Here is a 12154-nt window from a genome sequence, read left to right on the forward strand (position 1 = left end):
ATGGGCTTCAAGAGGTCATCTGAGTTGCCTCAAATCACACAGATGGAGGAGGGGGGACAGACTCCAAACCTAGGCTTTCTGACTGGAAGTCCATTGTTTTCTTCATTAGAACTATGTGCTTATTTATGTAATGGTCATTATGGTAGACAGAATAATGGCCCCACAGATTAGGATGTCCACATCTTAATCCTTGGAATCTGTGAATTATGTCACCTTACATGGCTAAAGGGACTTTTCAGATGTGTTCAATTAAGGATATGGAGATGGGGAGAGTGTTCTGGATTATCCAGATGGGCCCAATGTAATCACAAGAGTCCTTATAAGAGGGAGGCAAGAGAGTCAAAGTCAGAAACAGGAGATATGACAACGGCAGCAGAGGTCAGAGTGATGCAATTTAATGATGGAGGAAGGGTCCATGAGGCAAAGAATGTGGGTGCCTCTGGAAACTGGAAGAGGCAAGCAAATAGATTCTCTTCTAGAGTCTCCAGAAGGAATGCAGTTTTGCTGACACCTTAATTTGAGCCTGTAAGAACCATTTCCGACTTCTGACCTCCAGAACTGTAAGAGAAAAGTTTGTGTTGTTTTAAACCATTAGATATGCAGTCATTTGCTACAACGACAACAAGAAACTAACAGAGTAATAATTTACTGTTTGTCTGTGTCAGTGTTGCGTACCTTTAGATACTCCCAGATGGCATGGTTCCTGTCTGTTCACTTCCCAGATCCCATGTTGTGCTCAGTCGTTAATTTTAGGGTAATAATGGTGTAGTTTGAGAACTATCTATTGATTGATTTCAGTAACATTGATATAGACAATAAATATCTATCAGTTAATTGATATACATTCTGGACTCTATAAATGCAAATTTCCAAAATCAGGTACAGAAAGTGACCTCATGATCTTTGTCTGAGCCTTGAGCTCTGGGACAGGTTTGTTTGTCGTTTCTCCATTGTTTGTTGTACGGAATGATCTCCAGTGAAGAGATTAATTCAGTAGGAATGGAAAAAATCACTTAGGATTTTTAAGGCACTAACGCAAAGTCTTTCTGCAATCCAACCCCATATGTTACTGCTTTCAATTTGGACATAAGTGAACTTGTGCAATATCTCAACTCTTGATATCTGCTCATCAATATTCCTTATTCTTATACTTTTACATGTACATACAAATATAGTCTTTTTTTGTTTTCCATGATATTGGTCACTTCTTGCCTCTGAATTCTTCTAGCCTCTTGTTAACTATTGGTGAAAGATAAGAGAGTGACTGCACTAGACGATATAGTCATAAGACAATAAAATATTGTTTTGCCTTATTTGAGAAGACTGAACTATTACACCACTTTTTTTTAAGTTACATTTGATTTTTAAAAGGAGGACTTAGAGGAGTCTGGAGAGCTGTGCCAAGTCCTATCCCAATATGCTGTTAGTGCATGGGATAAATGCCTTCCTCCCCAGTGACATGTGTAGGCAGGGAAATTCCATTAGGAATGGGAGTGGGGAGAAGTAGACAATCAATATATGAATAAATATGGATATGACAGACGGTGATAAGTACTGTGGAGGAAAACAAAGCAGGATAAGGAGGATTGGGAGTGTGTGTGTGGGGGGGTGTATTTTATATGAGGTGTTCAAGGAAGGCCTAACTGAGAAAGCGACATTTGAGCAAAGGCAAGAAGGTAGTGAGGGCTCAAGCTGTGCTCCCAGGGCAAGAGTTTTCTAGGCAGAAAAACAAGGGTAAAGGTCCTGTGGTGGGAGCTGTTTGGTCCATTTAAGGGACAGCAAGAAACCAGCGTGGCTAGAGTAGAGTGAGCAAGGGGGAGAGGGATAGATGGTGAGGTTAGAAAGGTGGTAGGGACAAGATTTTATATGATAAAACAGTAGTTGGATAGGAAAGTGTTGAGGTGTAAGCTGGGCTAAGCTGTAGCTTGACCAGGAACAAATAAAAAAGCTATTTCATGATATGTATTGTATATCAGGTGGAGAGGAAGATAGAGAGTAAGACTGGCAAGCCTAGGCTAAGACATCTTTATTTGCCCCACAATTGGGATAAAATTAATGGAATGGCAATAAGAGAAGAATTAGAAAGAGAAAGCAGATTTTAGTGCAGAGCCAGTAAAGTTTTTATTACCATGTGTTTAGTATGTGCCAGGAATATATTGAGCACTTTAAATGCAGTATTTCTTTAATCTTCACTATTATTATCCCTAATTTACAGGTGAGTTATAGAGACATTAAGCAGCTTTCCCCAAATTAAACCAGGATTTAACTTCAGGCAGTCTGGCTGCAGAGCCTACACCCTTGATCACAACAGTAGGCAGCCTATCTATTCAGAATAAGAGAAAGATAGAGCTGGCTGCCAAAGAGGATTCAGAAACCCAGGTCCTGCACAACTCAAGTAAATTAGGCCCCCACTGTGTGCCCAGAAGAAAGCAGGACTTATCTGCTAAGCTAGACAAAGTTGGACCTTTAAACTCTGCCACATCCTAGTAATTTGCTAAACTCTGTGTATACAGCTGGCTTTGGAGCCTGTGCTACCTGAGGTATGAGATTCTCAATGGTGTAGTAATGACCTTCTTGTTCTCTAAATAACTGGCTAAGTATGATCATGATGAATCACTACTTAGGAAGGTGTTAAAGAGGATTCAGTGTCAGCCCCATGATGTATCCAAATCCCATATCCATTCTTGGTTCCCAATTGATGAGCACTGCCAAGAATGCAAGGGTTTTGTCTGAGATGACAGCATCCAGTTATGTGGGAGCATTGTGGGAATAATGGCACCCAAGAAGAAGCGTGCTCTCAAGAATGCAGGAAGCGTTTTAGGGTGACAGCATCCAAGAATCCAAGACAATAGTGTCTGAGGTATTCCCAGCTGTTTTTCCAAACAACATTACCAAGGAAAATAGTGTTGAAGGGAGGTCAGAATAATTAGAATGTGTTTCTTTTTTTTCTTTCAAAGAAAGTGGGGACAGCTATGTCCACACTAGGCCCGGTGTACCCATCTGGTTTTGATTAGGAAAAGAGATCCACTATGAGTACTATGGGAATAAGAGATTTAATGTAGGAATTGGAGATTATGTGAATGTGGAAGGAGCTGAGAGAGGGAAGGTCTCCAGAGGACAGGAAAAAAAGTCACTGTGGGGAAGTTCTGGAAGCTATCATGTCTGGCCACCTTGGCCTCCTTGGAATAATGGCTTCCTCGTTGCCCCCACCTTCCAAATTTCACACCAGTCTCTTTCATTGGCAAACTGTAATCTGGAACTGTATAGGAAAGGGTTGTGGGAAATTTAGTTCTCAGACTCAGAAAGGCATGGTGATGATGATAGAGCCAACTTTGTAGCAATCTGGCAAACCTGGTGTAAAATCTCTAAGAATGCAAGGATCAAGTCATGAAGAGAGAAATCCACCAACTACTCTCACCAATACCCTCCACTTTTTGACCTGCATCCTTATACCACATTTGCTGCTCAGAATTCCTATTTTGGATCCATCTTACCATCTGTACTCTCCTACTGTTTATACACAGAGGAAATCATTCAACTCCAGCTTCACCCCCAGCATGTTTTTCTACTCCCAGTAGCTGTTTTAAACTTTCGTTGAGCTCAAACACCAATCTCATTCTCTACATTTGGAAAATAATGATCATTTTTTGATTTCTTGACACCTTTACAAACTTACCTCTTCTGCACTCCTCCTGATCTCCTCACATTCTCCTGCAGTGGGAAAACCATCGCAACTCTGGTCCAAGGCTAATCCTTGGTGTCCCGCATCCCTCATCTCCCATATTGTCATGGAACTTCCTTCCTCCATCTGTCTATCTTAATCTTTCTCTCTTTCTCTCCAATCTCTCTATACATTTCCTTTTTCTCCTTAATATAAAAACTTGCTTAAGTCATTGCCATCTTAAAAGTAATTTCTTGAACCAGCCCTGATGACCTAGCGGTTAACGTTCAGCAGGCTCTGCTTCAGTGGCCTGGGTTCAGTTCCCCAGCATGCAACCACACCACTTGTCTGTTAGTAGCCATGCTGTGGTGGCAGCTCACGTAGAAGAACTAGAAGGACCTACAACTATACACAACTATGTACTGGGGCTTTGTGGGGGTGGAAAAAGGAAGAGAAAAAGGAGGAAGATTGGCAACAGATGTTAGCCAAGGGTGAATCATCCCCTGCAAAACACAAAAACAAAAATATGCCTTTAAAAAAATAAAATAATCTCTTCCTTGATCTCACTCTATTTCTTTATTTTCCTGAAGAATGAATATTCTTCCTTGAAAGAATATTCTCTCCTTGACTCTTCCTCTCCTCCTAATTTTACTACATTCATTTCAGTACGACTTTGACTCCCCTTTGGCCACAGTCCACTGTAATATTAAAATCAAGGTCACCCTAATTGCTAAATTCAACAGTCACTTTCAGTCCTGACATTTTCTTGATCTCTCTGTAGCATCTGAGCATTTGACAGCTATATCCTTGATACCACTACCCTCTAATTCTCTTATTATTCTTTCACACCTCAATGTGATATTATTTTCTTTCCTCCATGCACACTTTAAAGATTGTATTCTCCTGTGTTCCATCTGAATTCCTCTTCTTTTCTTTATCTGTATGCTTTTTATGACATTCATATCATGACTTTGACCTTTACCCAATTTGATTATCTTCCTTTGTGATTTGATGATTTTTTTGTAGTGATATGCTTTGATTCTTTTTCTTTATCTTTTCTGTATCTGCTATAAGTTTTTTCTTTGTGGTTACCATGAGGCTTGTATAACACTTCTTATTGTTATTATGGTCTATTTTGAGCTGATAATAACACAACTTCAATCACATACAAAAAACTACACCTTTACCACCTCCTCCCACACTCACTATGTTATTGATGTCAGAATTTTCTTCTTTTTATATTGTGTATCCATTAACCAATTTTTGTGGTTATAGTTTTTAATACTTTTGTCTTTTAATTTTTTTTTTTAGCTGAGGAAGATTTGCCCTGAGCTAACATCTGTCACCAATCTTCCTTTTTTTGCTTGAGAAAGATTTGCCCTGAGCTAACATCTGTCACCAATCTTCCTTTTTTTTGCTTGAGAAAGATTCGCCCTGAACTAACATCCGTGCCAATCTTCCTCTATTTTGTATGTGCGTCACCACTACAGCACAGCTGATGAGTGGTGTAGGTCTGCACCTGGAATCCGAACCTGGAAACACAGGCTGCTGAAGCAGAGCATGCCAAACTTAACCACTAGGCCATGGGGCCAGCCTCTGTCTTTTAACTTTTATACTAGAGTTAAAAGTGATTTACAGACTACTTTTAAAGTATTATGTTATTCTGTATTTGTCTATGTACTTACCTTTGTCAGTGAGATTTATACTTTCATATGCTTTCATTTTACTGTTTAGCATTCTTTTGTTTCAATCTGAAGAACTCTATTTAGTACTTCTAGTAAGGCAGATATAGTGGTGATGGAACTCCCTCAGTTTTTGTTTGTCTGGGAAAGTCTTTATTTCTCCTTCATTTTTATAGGACAGTTTTGCCAGGTATAATATACTTGATTGGCAGATTTTTTTCTTTCAGCACTTTGAATTTATCATCCCACTCCTTCCTGCAAAGTTTCTGCTGAGAAATCTGCTTATAGTCCTACGGGAGTTCCCTTGCACATGACAAGTTGCCTTTCTCTTGCTGCTTTCAAAATTCTCTCCTTGTCTTTGAATTTTGACAATTTAATTATGTCTCAGTGTAGACCTCTTTAGATTCAATATATCTCAAATATGTTGGGCTTCATGAATTTGGATATCTATCTCCCTCCCTGGATTTGGGAAATTTTCAACCATTTTTTCTTGAAATAAGTTTTCTGCCCCTTTCTCTTTCTCTTCTTCTAGGATTCTTAGTGTGTATATTGGGTTGTTTGCTGGTGTCTCATAAAGTCCTGTAGATTTTCTTTACTCTTTTTCATTCTTTCTCCTTTTGTTCCTCTCACTGGGTAATTTCAAATGACTTGGAAAATGCCGATTTTTTTTTCAGCTTGGTCAAATTTGCTGTTTATGCTTTCTATTGAATTTTTCAGTTCAGTCATTGTATTCTTCAGCTCCAGAATTTCTGCTTGTTTTCTTTTCATGGTTTCCGTCTCTTTGTTGAACTTCTCATTTTGTTTATATATTGTTTCTCTGATTTTTTTAACTGTCTACCTATGTTATCTTGTAGCACACTGAACATCTTTCAGATGATTATTTTGAATTCTTTGTCAGGCAGTTTATAGATCTCCATTTCTTTAGGGTCAGTTATTGTAGCTTTATTTTGTTCCTTTGGTGGTATCATGTTTTTCCCAATTCTTCATCATCCTTGTAGCCTTGCATTGTGTTTGCACATTTGAAGAAGTAGTCGCTTCTTCCAGTGTTTACAGACTGGCTTCAGCAGGGAAAGCCCTTACTAGTCAGCCCAAATAGAGATTCTGAGAAGGCTGGCTGGCAGGGTCCATAGGTGGGCCTGCTGCCATAGTACACAGGCAAGCAGGCCTGGTACCTGAGTTTATGGGCAGGCAAGTCTGGTGCCAGGGTCTGTGGGGTAGTAAGTCTAGTTCCAGGGTCCATGGGTGTGCCCAGTGCCTGGGTCCATAGACAGACCTGATGCCTGGGTCTATGATGGTGGGCCTGGAGCTAAGGTCCACAGGGGCTGGCTTGGTACCACGGTACACTGGACTGGACCTGATGCCAGGGTCCATAGTGAAGTTGGACTCTTACTTTGCTCTCTTTTTCCCACAAGAGAACTCCTGGGCCAAGGGATCTCTCTGGGTGTTGTGCTGCACAGGTTGTGAGGAAGGGTGACATGGGTAAGGTGATACTGTCCTTCCTACCTACTTAAATGCACCTTTTCTTGTTTCTGTGCTCCACTTGAGTGCTGTAATCTCTCACCCAGATTCTGGAGCTCTCATGAAGATATTTTTGTCTGTGGATGGTTGTCAAGTTGGTGTTTCTGTGGGGGGCTGAGGGCTGGAACCTCTTGTTTCACCATCTTGCTGATGTCACTTATCCAAGCCAAGTTGATTATGACTAATAAATCTACCTCTTTCCTGAACTTCAGACTGGTATAGTCAACTGCCTATGTCTCCACTTATATGTTGTATGAGGCAAGCTAAGCTGCTGTAACAAAAAGACTAAAATTAATTTAATGGCTTAAAGAGCAGTAAGTTTATTTTTCTATCATGTAAAGAGCCCAGGATGAGTGTTATAGGTTAGCAGACAGCTCTGACACATGCAGGGACCCAGGCTAATGGATGCTCTGCCATCCTCAACTCATGACTCCCTAGTCATTCTGGTCATTACCATTCCAACCAGTAGAATGGGGAAAAGGCGGAAATCCAAGGACAAGAATTTCTTCTTAAGCAAGTGAGAAAGAAGTTGCATGCTTTGTACTTGTGACATTCTCCAGCAAGATCTTAGTCATACGCCCAGCATCCTATGTCAAAGAGGACGGAGAAATGCAGTGCCAAAGAAGTGCTGGACAGCCACATCCTAGCTACTATTATGTGGAAAAAAGAGAAAATGGATTCTGGTAGACAGCTAGCAATCTCTTCTACAGGTATCAACATGTGCTAAATGGACTTCACAATTTCACTATTTCAATTTTCTCTTCTTCCTATAGTCCATTTTTCTGTGTATCACAATCCACCCCCTTGCATGTACCAGAAACCCAAGAATCATCCTAAAATCCCCTCTTTCTCACTTCCCATAGTGAGAAAATTCCCATCAAAAAAGAAATTACCATCAAATTCTATCAATTCTAATGTCTAAATATTTCCTTGTACCTTGTCCTCTTTGTTTCCACTGCCACTGATTTTCTTATCTGGACTTCCAAAATGGCTTCCTAAGTGATGTCTACTTGCCTCCAATCTTGCCACCATCTAAATAATCCGCTGCCCAACGTCCAGAATGAACTTTCTAAAATACGAATTGAATCATAGGACTCTCAAATCCTTCAGTTACTCAATACTGTTTGGATAATACCCAGACTTCTTAGCATGGATTAGGAAGCCCTTCGTGAGTAGGTGCTCAGTAAATACTCATTAAACGGATGAATGATTTAGCCCTTGCCTACCTCTTTGGTCTTGTCATCTACCACTCCCCTGTGCCTACCTATGTACAAACATATGGAAGTTCTCTAAGTTCTTTGTGCTCGCCGTGTTGTTTCAGGCCCCACGCATTCACTGGAGCTGCCTTCAATGCCCTTCCTGTATTCACTTTCTCCTGCAAGACTCAGTTAGTTCAAATACTCCTTGTCTTCTGAGGAATGTGTATATACAGTACAACACTTGTCATAATCTGCTTTAATTTTGTCTTTATGTGCATCACTCAACATCTATTTATTAAGCATTTATCATATGCCAGGCATAGCTCTGATGCCCTGATGGAGCATGCAGTGTAGCAGGCAAACTGATACTAAACAATGCACAAATAAATATAAAATACAAACTATGAGTTCTATAGAGAAAAATTAGAGAGCATTAGGAGACAGTATAACAGGGACACCTAATTTAGATTGGAGGTCAGGGACCAAGAAAAGCTTCTCTGAGGACATGAAATTTAGGCAGAAACCTGGAGTCTAACTTTGGTACTTGCTATCATCACTTTATTACCTCCTATTTACGTCTTAACCCATTGCTGTAATACCTGCCCTGGGAGTTTATGTGTGTGTTGTTCCCTTTGTCTCAAATGACCAGTCCTGCTGGTAGTAAAATCTTCCCCATTATCTTGTAAGATTCAGTTTCAGTCTCATCCCCTGTGTGAAAACTTTCCTGACTCCCCCAGGCAGAATCAGCCATTTCTTCCCCACTTTGAATCTGCCTCTATTACAACACTAAACGCCTTGAATGTGAGCTCTTTGAGATGAGAACCTATGAAATCTTTTGTGCAGTCTGAAAGTCCCTGCTTCCTTCCAACATTCCTCTTATGACATGGTTTGTAATCCTAATGATTTCCTTTTAAAATGCATCTCGGCTTACCAATGTCTTTCTTAGAATGTGTCACCTTTAGCTGAATCCAGTTCAAAAGGTGTGATCTAGCTGCATAAGATAGAGGAAGACTATTACCTCCCTTATTCTAAAGATGAACTTCTAATGCATCCTAACATTGTAGTTGAATTTTTTGGCAGTTATATCATAATGTGAAATCATACTGAGTTGACTGTGGGAGAGTAACTACTGCTAAACCAATTCAATCTCATCCTACACTCGTGCTGCTTGTGTTTTAGACTGAAGGAAAGAACTTCACATTTGCCACCTTTAAACTTCTTGTTTTATTCAGCCCATCAATACAGTCTGTTAAGATATACTTTTTTGGGAAATCAATTCTGACTTGAAAGTATTTATTATCCTTCCCATCTTTCTGTCATCTGCAAATTTGATAGGTCTGTTTTATAAATCAGCATCCGAGTAATTAATAAAAATGTTGACTAGAATAGGATGTGGATAGAATGCTAGCATGATACTATAAGCTTTCCTAGAAAGATGCTATTTCATTAATCACCACCTTTGGTTTTGGCAATTATATAATTGTCCATGCATCCAGGATTCCTCTAACTTGTTCACAAGGATATTATAAGAGATCTTGCCAAACACCCTATTGAAGTTCAATGACCTACCTTTTCAGCATAATAGAATAATTATGATGTATGTTTAAATTAGGAATGAAAATACTTTTATTGAGCTAAAATAGAATGAACAATGAACATGGCTTTTATGCAAACCATCACCCAGGAATTAGCGCCAGAAACTCAGAAGTGTAAATCTTGGGAGATAGGACTTTTAGAAGAAAAATTTGAAAGTGAGAAATTGGGAAAACAGGCAACAATATGAATGGCTGTAGATGTGACCATCAAAATGGAAATACCAAAAAAAATAGGAACAAATTAAGGGAAGGGACTCAATTTTGTTACATATCTTCCTTACTTGGGCATTGTAATAACCCTATGAAATAGATATTAAAGGCTTGAAGAGGTAAGTAACTTGTCTGAAGTCTCACAGCTAGAGCTGGAGCTGTGAATTGAACCCAGCTCTTTCTAACTCTAAAAGACCAGGAGTTTTTAATTTTTTTTTTAAATTTTTTATTTATTTATTTTTTTCCCCCAAAGCTCCAGTAGACAGTTGTATGTCACAGCTGCACATCCCTCCAGTTGCTGTATGCGGGACGCGGCCCCAGCATGGCCGGAGAAGCGGTGCACCGGTGCACGCCTGGGATCCGAACCCGGGTCGCCAGCAGCGGAGCGTGAGCACTTAACCGCTAAGCCACGGGGCCGGCCCAGACCAGGAGTTTTTACTATGTGGAGCTGTTTAATTTAAGGAGAATGTTTTTAGGGGTAATCTAGAAGGCTAATACCCAGAGGTTGGGTGGCTTCAGAGAGAACAATTCAGAATAGGCTCAAAGCAGTGGATTTTGGACTCAGAGAGAAGGGATATTTCTTCTTTAATGAATAAGAAAGCTAAGCCTGAAATAATGTTAGCCTAACCTTTTAAAGTACAAGTCAAGTTGGAAACAGCAAGGAGAGGCTGAGACATATTCTAGGCCTAGGACTAAAAGAGTGATCCTTCCAGCCAGGGGAAGAGCCTGATCAATAAATAAGTGCCTGGAGTTGAGGCTTGGACTTGAGAAAGATCAATCCTCACAGCAAGATGAGCTTGGTGAGAAAGCAGATCATGCTGGAACCTGACCTGGGAGCACATTCCACAGACAGACCCTGGGGACTGAGCTGGCTGCAGAGGTGATCACTAAGTAGATATTCTTATTGTGAATCATTTTATAGATGAGGAAATTGAGGGCCAAAGACATTAAATAACTCACCCAACGTGACATATCCAATGTGTGGCAGAAGCAGGATGTGAACCCAGGTCATCTAGCGTCAGAGTCCACTCAGGCCACTGGTGCTGCATTGCCTCTTCAGATGTCACCTCCTCTGTGAAGCCTTCTCAGACTCACCAAGTGGGTTCCTGTAGCGATAAGCTATACTTTCATGAGTATTCACAATTACCTTTAGTTACCTTGCATTGTTCTTTACCTTTTTTTTCCATACAAATGTGAGCTCCTCAAGAGCAGGAATGAAGACTTGTATTCCACCCACCCTTTTACACCAGCACAGTGCCTGGAATTCAGCGATGCTCCATGGAGGCTTGCTAGATAGATGTCTTGTAAGATAAGATTATTGGTTGTAAGTAGCAGTCATCAACTCTGGCTGACTTAGGCAGAATAGCATTTTATAGGGAGGCTATCTAGTGGTTTATAGAATCAACTGGAAAGTTGAAGAACTATATTATTGAAATAGGCAGGAAACTAGGGAAGTGAGGCAGCAGATAAAAGCTTGTCAGGACTTGTCTGTGAGCAAAACAAATGAGTTATTACAGGTAAGACACTTAGAACATCGTTAGTCATGTTGTAAGGGATGGATAATGTTTGCTGTTGTTATGTGAGCTGGGTCTTGAAGGGTATCATGGTCACCAGCTGGAGGGAGGAGGGCCAGCATATGCAAAGACTCCTGCCTAAGAGGGCGTGGTGAGTTAGGGGAATTTCTGGAAGCTTGATATAGCCAGGGCATGCAAGGCGGGCAGAGCAGGGTAAAGCACAGCAAGAGCTGAATCTGACAGAAGGGGACACAAACTCGGCCAGGTAGGGCCTTGTGAATCTTTATCAGTATAAAGTCCTTGTTTGGAATTTGTTCTAAGGGCAGGGGGAACCAATGGTCACTTCTAAATAGGGCAAGTGATGTGTTCAGTACATACAGGGTCTGTTTGATTCTGAGTTGCCTGAGGCCCATTTAATCACAGACGATTGGGATTCCTGGCTGGGAATGGAAGGGCAGGCGAGACTGGAAGACGTTGTGCTGACTCCTGAGCACTGTTGAGGATTCACATGAAAACCACTAAAGAACTTAATGCAAATCTTGACCACAACTTCATAGAGGTGCATTTGAAGCCAGGACCACTAAATAATAAATAAATAAATGGAATATTTATATAAATATATACAAACAAATATAAATATATATTTATATGTTATATGTATAATATATAAAAAAATATATAAATAATAAATAAATAAATAAACCTCCTCAGAGTCTGGAGGAGTTCATTAGGGAAGGCTCCCTGGGGCAGGTGAATCCTGAGCTTGGTTTGAAGG

This window comes from Diceros bicornis, chromosome 4 (genome assembly GCF_020826845.1).
Source record: "Diceros bicornis minor isolate mBicDic1 chromosome 4, mDicBic1.mat.cur, whole genome shotgun sequence".
Lineage (NCBI taxonomy): Eukaryota > Metazoa > Chordata > Mammalia > Perissodactyla > Rhinocerotidae > Diceros > Diceros bicornis.